The sequence below is a fragment of the Mus caroli genome, unplaced genomic scaffold, assembly GCF_978045245.1.
Source record: "Mus caroli unplaced genomic scaffold, Mus_caroli_1 scaffold_10, whole genome shotgun sequence".
Classification (NCBI taxonomy): Eukaryota; Metazoa; Chordata; class Mammalia; order Rodentia; family Muridae; genus Mus; species Mus caroli.
In genome coordinates, this window is record NW_028227265.1 from 95,287,693 (window position 1) to 95,297,624 (window position 9,932).

General features: G+C 47.2%; 1 protein-coding gene across 1 annotated transcript in view; it reads right to left on the reverse strand.

The window, feature by feature from the left end:
• The window catches only part of Dusp4 (dual specificity phosphatase 4), a 15,093-nt gene extending 15,027 nt beyond the window's left edge, over window positions 1-66 (reverse strand). Inside the window, exon 1 of the mRNA XM_021170252.3 lies at window positions 1-66. This exon is cut by the window's left edge and continues 855 nt beyond it. The gene's annotated coding sequence lies outside the window, so the exon portion shown is untranslated.
• Window positions 67-9,932: the final 9,866 nt, after the last annotated feature.

The following is a 9,932-nucleotide window of genomic DNA, read 5'->3' on the forward strand; positions in this document are numbered from 1 at the left end:
TAGAGATTTATTAATGCTCGCCGGCTCTCCCGGGGGAGGGAAGAGTCATTACTACCTCGCCAGGCCCCGCCCCCAACGCAAGCTTCCCGCCCCGCCCCCACCCCGGCTCGTGAATGGAGCGCCGGCCCCCTCGCACCCAGTCACGGGGACTCGACGTCACAAAGAGAGGAGTAAACAGGGCGCTCGGTGCTGGCTGCCAGGCCCATTCATAAAACGGAGACCTAGAGGAAAGAAAGGAGGCAGCCTCCGACCCGCCCCCGAGCCGGCGGCTCGGGGACTTTGTGAATGGAGCCGCGGCGCGGTGCCCTGTCCTTCCTCAGCCCCGGAGCGCGGCGATCCGGGTAGAGATCGTAGCGGGTGGCGACGCGGGGCCTCACCGAGGCCTGGGCTCTCCGCGTGGAGGTCTTCACCCCTGCGCTCCCCCCACCCCCCACCCCCGGCCTCCCCAGTCTTCGAGGTCTCGCTCCTGCAGCTCGGTGGAACGTGACACTGTGCGGCTGCCACCCCATAGGCCTTGGGGACCTCTCCTCGCCGGACTTAATCTCATTCTTCGTGCCCAGCCGGTTGTGTTTTGTTTTTGTTTTTTTTCCATGCGATTCCCCGGACTTAGTTTATACATTAGCGTGATCGATTTCCATCCCGAGCTATTACATCTGGTTTATAGCTTCCCGCGGAACCTGGGCCAACGCAGATTTAGAAAGATGAAAGGGGAGGCCCTCGCGCCGAAGCCCAATAACAAAAGAGAGGTGGAGGGGTTTGTTACTTTACAACCCAGAGGGGGGCGTTAATTGGCCGAATGCTGTGCCGGTGCAAGAGAATGGGAGGCACTCGGGCCCAAGCTTCCTAAAACCTGCTTTTTTAAACCATGGGTGGGGGGAGGGGGGATACCCGGAGGTTTTTCCTCTTTGGTGGGAGTCCTCGCCTTCCTCCTCACACGCAACGTCCTCTAAGGAAATGACTGTTAAGGTCTACATTTGGTACGAAGGAAAAGATGCTGAAAAGTGCCCATGGGAAGAATGACCTTTTAAAAAACCAAATTTAATAAGCTCGGAGACGATTCGAGTTTCCGCATCCCTCTTTCCAGGTCACGTAGCATCTGCCACCCCCATTTTACTTTCGGGGGGGGGCATTTAATTTCCCAAGGGCTCGATTTTGGCAAGAGAGTTTATGCGCGCATGTGGTGGGGACCTTACAGAGAGCCAAAAAAAATTATTCGGCCGAGATCTTGCCAAGTCTTGTTAGCAAGAATTAATCACCGAACAAGGGAATTACGGGGTTTGGTAGCGGCGGCCAGGTCGAATATTCCATTTCAAGTTGCGACTAAGCCTGATTAAGGCAGCGAGGGCCGCAGAAGCCTCGGGGTCCTTCCCGCCCTGTTCAGCCTCCTCCACTCTGTTACCCTTTGCTTTGTTCTCTGCGTAGCTGCTCGCCCGAGATCACCTCCAGCTCTCATTTCAAGGCCTTCTACCGGCTCTCTGCACTCTGAAGGCCCAGACACCCCTTTCAGGGTCCAGTGGGCTATGGGGGTTGAGGAGCAATCATCTGTGGAGATTTATTTATTTATTTATTTGCCTCGGGTTCCAAAATGGCACTGCCTTATTTTGTTTATGGATTTTTCTTCAGTTAAAAATAAACTATTACATGAGTATTAATTTGTTGCTGGCATATTAGCGACCCCCCCCCGACCCCAACGCACCTTATATTTTGGTGCCCGGGGTGCGCGATCACTCTAATTCGGGTTCCGGAAGGAGTCACCACAGTGGAGTGACATCGGCTGCTTGGGGCAAGGTCTCCAGCACCCGGCATTCTGGCTGGGAGAGCCGCAAGGGCGCCCTGCACCCGTGAGGAGGGCAAAGTGGTTTCTCTTGGTTCAGAAGCTGGGAGGACATCTAGTGCTTCCCCCTTGCTGGCCCTCTATGGGTGCTAGACATCCCCCGTGCCTCGACAGCCGGGGTCAGATTCACCCTTGTTGGGCCTCCGAAGTCTACATATCCAGAGGCCAGCAGGCCTCAGCTCCTCCGGATGCAAGTCTCTGCCGATTTCACCGGAGTCACAGAGGGGGGTGAGGGTGGAGTTGTCCCCCGGCAGCGCTGGCCTCTCGAGCCTTTGTCTCCCCAGCGTCAGGGGTGCTCTCCTTGCCCCCTCCGCCCCCACCCCACCCCCCGCCGGCCAGGCACCGGCCAGTGCTCACATGGCCTGTAAATAACAGTCAAATCCGGGGGTGGGGGGATGCCCACCGAACAAAGGGCTGCTTTCTGCACCTGACAGTAATCCTTGCTGGAGAAGCCTGTAAATCCCATAGGCGAGTCACGCGCAGGGGGTGTGGGCAGGCGCGTGTCCGTGTGTGTGTCCACGTGTGAGTGCCCGCGCCTGCGCGCCTGTTCCTGGAGAGGGCCAGCTACTTGAGACTTAGTACATTTAAGCCAAGAGAAGATGATGTTGAATAGAACAAACGACCTTCCCCTCGCCCCGCCCCCTTCAGGAACTGCCTTCAGCAGTGTGAATGTCCGCAATGAGCATTAAATGACAGCACTGTGCTTCCCCCGATATTGTGAGAGCACCCTAGATAATTTTCTTAATGGAATCGCGTGAGCCATTTGGTCCACAGTTAGGTGAATACAATTTAAGGTCTACCCAACCCCGGCTATAGAGAAGATAGAAAACCCTTCTTCCATTGGTCTTCAGGCTAAAGGGTGAGAAACACTCAGCTTACACAGGAACCTCGTGAGTCAATTGGTCAATAAAATCCTGCAGTAAACAAAGGCATTTGAGGAAAGCCTACTGCTTGGCTGTCCTTTCAGAGTTATTTAGTTTAGGAATATCTGCAGGGATTGGGGTGGGATTGCCCAATTTACACTCAGCAGTTAAAGCTCGGGGTGGAAATGCTTTAAAAAATTCACCGTGACATGTGAATCCAACTTCTCTTTCATCAGGCAGTCCTCAGACCGACCTTATTAGTCACTGTCAGGCTCCAACAAATCCCTGTGCTTGTTTAAGAACTTTTCTTTCCAATTAGAAAGTTTTGTGATCTGGGGATTCGAAGCCAGGAGTAGAATCCCCAGAGAAGACGGTGGCTTCTATTCTGGTTTTGATGCCAGCCTCTGACTCACAGTCCTGTCCCAAAGTAACTGAACAAAACTTACCTTCAAAAAAAAAAAAAAAAAAAAGTCATTGATAAGTGAATAATCACGGTGGCAGTGTATAAGCTGGGTGGATTCCCTGGCTTCCAGAGCCTTTCTTCTTACTCTGAACTACACACGAAATATCCTTTTCACCAGCACCTATTTGTGCTTGAATGGTAAATACTGGGGAGAATTGGAGGCCAACTTGGGCTCCAAAGAGGAAAAGGTGTCCACAATGTATTCTTCGCATGTCTCTCTTTTCTGCCCACCTCTGTGACCCTCAAGCCAAGGTTTGGAGGCAGCGGAAAATCTTCGACACCTTAGGGGTTTCCTGTAACCCAGGCTGGCCTTGAACCACCGCTGTGCTGTAAGATTATTGAAATACTGGATGCCAAAGAATTCAGATTTCCTCAAGACTCACATGCTGTTAAAAGGGAAAAGTTGAAGCCCTATTTCCAGAAGAAATTCCAAGGAAGAAATTTCATGGTTTATCTGACCACATTTTAGCTCAGACAGCTAAGACCAGGATAGAGACTATTAATTATGCATACCCTTTCTCTCTATTTAACCATAAACCTGCTAGTGCCTGGAAGACTCACTGAGTGGCACTGGCCTCTTTATCTGTTCTTCCCAATGGGACACAGTGAATAAATCTATCCCTGCTCAATTTACAGGTTACAGGTCCCTTTCTTGGTATATTAGGGATGGAGTGGCTGAGCCTCTAGGCATGTTAGCCTTTTGTCCTGGTCATGAGACCTAGCACCAGGGACTGCCAGAGTCCAATCTTTGAGCCTAAACACTTCACTACTTACCATTGCCTCCATTTCCAAAATTCTGGGATTACAAACATATGCCACCAAGTCCGTCTGAAGTGTCTTTTTAATGATGACTTTATCAGATGAGTTTATAGTTCATCATTTTGTTTGTTTTGTTGTTTTTGTTTGTTTTTCGAGACGAAGTCTTTCTGTGTAGTCGCTATAGCTGTCCTGGAACAATGCTGGAATCAAAGGCGTGTGACAGCACACCCCAGCTCATCCTCTGTCATTTTCTATGAGTGGCATTGTCCCACATACTAATAATTTAAAGTAGTAGGTTCCCAGCCAGGTATACTGAGGGGAGTTTGAGTGCATTGTTGCTTCACTTTCTATTTTATTTGATAGTTATTCCATCAAGACAATGCTCCCATATGTAGCTTAGTGGCCTTGGGCAAGATGCTCCCCCTTAGCCAAAATTTCCTCACCTTGAAAGAGAGGCTTGTGCAGGAGTTTCCTGTCAAAATGGTTCCAAGCCTATATGATATGATTTGAGTGGGTGAGCCCTTATCAATCCCAAACTCACCCACTGTTCCCATCATACCCTCCCCAAAGCCAAGCACACTACAATGCCACACAGGAAGGGCAATCTCTAGCTCTTTTCTGCCCCCCCCCCCCGAATAAATACTCTTTGATTTAAGAAGGAAGTTCATGGGTTTTCTTTATTTGAGGCAAGAATGTCTCAAACATCCTTATGAAACGTTGAGCGGGGAATGGGGGTGGGGGGCGTTGCCAGGTGTTGGTAGTGCATAATCAACCTTAGAACACAGGATGCAGAAGGATTGAGGAGTTTGGGGAGTTGGCCTGGGCTACATAGAAGACCATGTCTCAAGGGGTGAGGGATTGGGTTTTGAAAACAAATGGATGGACTTGGTCTTTTCTCTATCATTCTAATGTGCATATTTTCTTCATCTATTAATTCACTCAAATGTGCTAAACTCAGCCTGAAAAATAAATGTGTCTGGATTACTAATGATGCTGTCTTAGTCTGGGTTTCATTGTTGTGAAGAGACACCGTGACCAAGGCAACTTGTAGGCTTAGACTTTTCAGAACCTACTTTTAATAAGGTAGTGTTCTAGCCCACCACCCACCAGAGATAGTGAAAAGGGATAGGTTAATAGGGCAAAGGAGGATTCGAACCTGTATAGCAAAGTTTTTTTTTTTTCTTTTTCTTTTTGGAGTGAATCCAGTATGCATTGTCAGGATATCAGCAGTTCAGTTCACACAAATCAACAGCTCAATCCACTCAAAAACACCATTCAGGAATCAGCAATGGCAGTTCGATCAAAACAACAACAACAACAACAACAACAACAACCCCCCCCCAAACAACAACAACAACAACAAAAACCCCAAGAGGCTCTGCCAATCCTCCCGAGTTCACATAAGCAGCAAGAAGCCGCCAGAACACCATCACAAGTTCTTTGGTGGGTTTCATTCTTTCTACCAAGTCATGACAAACAATGACCATCAAAGAGTGGCAAGGCAAACCAATACCACACAGCGTTGTCCACTGTCTGTTGGGTTATATTTATATCCTTTTCAAACATTACGTGTTTTCTCAAGGGTCTGCTCTAGCAAAACATCACTTGCCCATTTCCCAGGCTGCTTCTAGAAAAACACCACGCGTCTGCTTCAGCAAAAACATCCTCTCATAAGACAGTTTCCAGAAAAACATCCCATGACACAACTGAGTCTCCAAAGAAACCAGAGATTTCCACCTCAGCAACTCCTATAAAGGACAACATTTAACTTGTTCTGGCTTACAGTTTCAGAGGTCCACCCCCATTATCATCATGGCAGGAACATGGCAGCATCCAGGCAAGCATAGTGGTCTAGAAAGAGCTGAGAGTTCTACATCTTGATTTGAAGGCAGCCAAAAGAGATTCTCTTCTACATTGGGAGGAACCTGAGCACCAACAGTCCTCAAATTCCACCTACAGGGTGACACACTTCCTCCAACAAGGTCATACCTTCTAATAGTGTCACTTTCCATGGGCCAAGCATACTCAAACCACCACAGATGCCGGCAGAATCAAAACCAGTATGACTGCCAATATGTACTATCGAATAGCAGGAACCAGTAAACATCCTTATAGAAGAGCAGATAAACATGCCAGGGAAGTTCAGAAGAGAAAGGAACTGAACTGTATTGCCAGATTAGGGAAATGGAAGAAAAATGGCGGAATAAGATATCTTTGACCACTTAAATATTCTGCCTGGAACCTTGCCCTTGTCGTCTCTCAGGAGTCTACAAAAATAAAAAATAAAAATAAAACCTGCTATCTTACCTCTGACATTCATTCTGCCCTTGTGTCTTGTATTCTTTTTCCTTTTATTTGTTAACATCTCTCTTCTCCCAGTGGATTTTGCCTGCTAAAAATAGACAAGCAATTGTCTGAAACTACAAGGAAGCAAGGCGACACAAAAGCTGTGTGAAAATCTACCCGCACGCCACAGGCCAAGATGGATGCTGGTGACCCAGATGTGAGCCCCACTCTAACTTTCATTGCCACATCAGTTAATTCCTTAAGTCTGTTGCCTTACTACCTTGGTTTCTATAAAACCCAAGAGGGTTTTTGGAGTTATTGTTAACAATTATTTTTAAGATAGTAAAATGTCTAAATTATTTTGCCAAGGATTTGGCAAAAGGCTTCTGTGTGTCAGGCCAAATACTGTAGTTCAGGGTCAGGATTTCTTTCAGACTTGTGAAATTCGTATAAAAAGTCCTACTAAGTCCTAGTGTGCTGGTGAATACCTTTAACCCCAACACTCAGGAAAGAGACACGGGGTATGAAGGCAACCTGGAGACCCAGCAAGTTCCAGGCTAGCCAGAGCTACGCAGTGATACACTGAGCTCCTGTCTCAAACAAAAGTCTAAAGATTCTTATGAAGAAATCAGCATAAAATCAAATTAAGGTATATTTTCTCAGTCTTCCGTTTTTATTGGAAACAACAAAGAGATCTGAAATCAAGTCCACCAGGAAACCTGGTACCAGGAAGCCAGCATGCAGTGCAGATCCAGCATACACAAGACCCCGTGCTCCATCCCAAGGAGGTCTTGGAGAAAAGCTCTTAGCTCTTCAACGGTGAAGCAGGAAAACAAGCTAGCTAGAGAAGCCACCTGACACTTTGTTTGCTCCCTAGCCCCAGATTGCATTATCTATGACATCCACAGGACAGAGGAACCTAGACTCAGCCCACAGATGCCCAGTCAGTACAGGGAGTGTGTGCCCACCCGGCCACCCTCACGGTGTGGCTCCTCTCTGCTAGCACATCATGGCCTTGTGAAGAGTGTTTTATTTATGTGGTTATCCGTGGGTGCTCACTGTGAGAGCATCAATTTTTGAAGAGGCATGGGGGTAGTGCAGGAGACGGGTTAGATCTTGGGGTGATGAGGGTCCTACCAGCTAACCAGTGGCTTTCAAAAGCCACATAGTCCTTCACAAATACTATTTAGTACTCCCATCAGACATTCCAGTTAGGCCAAAAGATGAAAGGCTAATAATGAACAGTTTCTAATGAAAAATATCTACCTTGAGTGAACTCTCTTAGTTAATGTAAATGCTGAAGAGGGTCGTCAGCTCATTTTCTTTCAAATAGTAGATCATTTTGTTTGGTGTGGTTTTGTGGTTTGTGTGTGTGTGTGTGTGTGTGTGTGTGTATGTGTGTGTTTGTTGTTGTTTTTAGGTTTTTCAGGACAGGGTTTCTCTGTGCAGCCCTGGCTGTTTTGGAACTTGATCTGTAGACCAGGCAGGCATTGAAGTCACAGAGATCCGCCTGCCTCTGCCTTCCCAGTGCTGGGATTAAAGGTATCTGACATCACCATCGGCCAAATAGTGGTTTTCTGAACTCACATCAGCAGCAGCCTTCTGAAGCTGAATGGACACTCCAATGAACAGCCTAGGGAAGGACAAAAGGAGACACTGAGGTGGGGAGATACAAAGGACCCCATATTACCACACGTTTCTCCCCGGCAGGCCAGTCTCAAATGAGTCTATGGGGCCCCCTCTTGCTTCCCTCAAGGCTGCCTTAAGCATTCTGAACATCATAGCTCCTCCACAAAGGGCTTCTCTTTTCTCCAAGGGACCTCATCTTTTATGTAACCCAGATTTTACTTTAAAACATGACCCAGGGCCTGGAGAGATGGCTCCATGCTTAAGAGCTACAACTCTTGCAGAGGACAAGTTAGGTTCCCAGCACCCACATCAGGCAGTTCATAATTTCCCATAACTCCAGTTCCAAGAGATTAGAAACCCTCTTCTGGACTCGACAGTCACCTGCAACTTACACACAGACACACAGACACACACACACACATACACACTTCCCACATACACATATACACTTAATTTAAAATGAAGTATTCACTTTTTAGTTTGAAGAAAATCGACATGACTCAGTAGCCAGCAAGCTAGCATACTAGGGAAAGCAATCACAGTGCAAGCTGTGGGCTTAGATGCCCAAAGGGTCCACTTCCTGGCCTAAGACATGACCCTCCCAACCTCCTCGTCTGGCTCTTTGAAAGGGAATACCGTCCCCCGCCCCCCAACGAAGTGCGGTTAGAACACATTCTCCCCCAGAGTATTATACTCCCCTTTTGTTTTATACATGTGAATAAAAGTGAAAGAAATTAAGTATAATGCTAAATGTTTCACACATGGATCAATACAACTTCCCTGTCAGTTTAAGGAGAAAGAAGACGAGTCTCTGTGCCCTTTGCAGTGTCTCCACATACTTTGGATCAGGAAAAAACACAGGTTCAGGAAGAATAGAGATATCCTGAAACTTGTCATGTCTTTAAAAAAGGCCAAACTACAAAATGCTAAAAATAATTGTGTGTGTTTATGTGTATGTTTATTTATGTGTGTATATGTGTATGTGTTTGTGTGTGTGTATGTGTGTATGAGTATGTGTGTATGTTTGTATACAGGTGTGTATGTGTATATATGTGTGTATGTGTATTTGTGTGTTTTGTGTATGTATATGTGTATGTGTATAGGTGTATGTGTGTGCATACTTGTGTGTGTGTGATCATTCTTGTACCAGTACCTTTTTCACAACTGACAGTAGAATCAAGAAGAGTGTTAGAGCCGGGCGTGGTGGCGCACGCCTTTAATCCCAGCACTTGGGAGGCAGAGGCAGGCGGATTTCTGAGTTCGAGGCCAGCCTGGGCTACAGAGTGAGTTCCAGGACAGCCACGACTACACAGAGAAACCCTGTCTCGAAAAACCAAAAAAAAAAAAAAAAAAAAAAAAAAAAAAAAAAAAAAAAAGAAGAGTGTTAGAGATGAGCTAGCCCTCTCTCCAGGACAGTTCTGTGTTTTTCCCAGGAGTCTGTGTTACTAAGCAAGCAATTGTGTACAGATTTCTTCTTCCTCGTCCTCTTCTTCCTTCTCTTCCTACCCTTGCACACCCTTCTCTTGCCACCCACCTCTCCTGTGTGCTGGAAACGGAGCTCCAGCCCCGTGCATACAGAGAGCACACTATGCTACAGCCACTCTTTCTTCAGGAAACTCTGCTTTCTGACCTTCCTCTCTGACCATGAATTCATTCTTATAAAAATCCCCGGTTCCTTCCCCACCCTTTACAATTCAAAGGGACTTTCTTCTTCACCCTTTCTGTGGGCGTTAGCTCATGACAGGATGTGCTCAAATTAAATGCTCACAAAACTCAGGGACGGATCTTCTCCCACCAGGCTGGTCTCTCACTTGTCTACGTATCTTCTGCAGCCTTTGGGACGGAGGGTCATTGGCCATCACTGGGTGGGGATGAATGGGTAGGATTCAGGCTTGGGGAGCCAGTACTCAAACTTGTCTGTGACTATGATTAGCCCACAGCAGAAGTGCCTGGCATGTCTCTTATCCCTGCTCTTAAGGTCAGTGAGCCTGCAGTCACAAGAGATCAGTGTCTGTCTGAATCCCGGGCCCGGGTTTCCTCCTTTGAGTCTCCTCTTGGGAGGTGCAGGAGGGTAGTGGTTGCCAAGAGAGTTAAAATG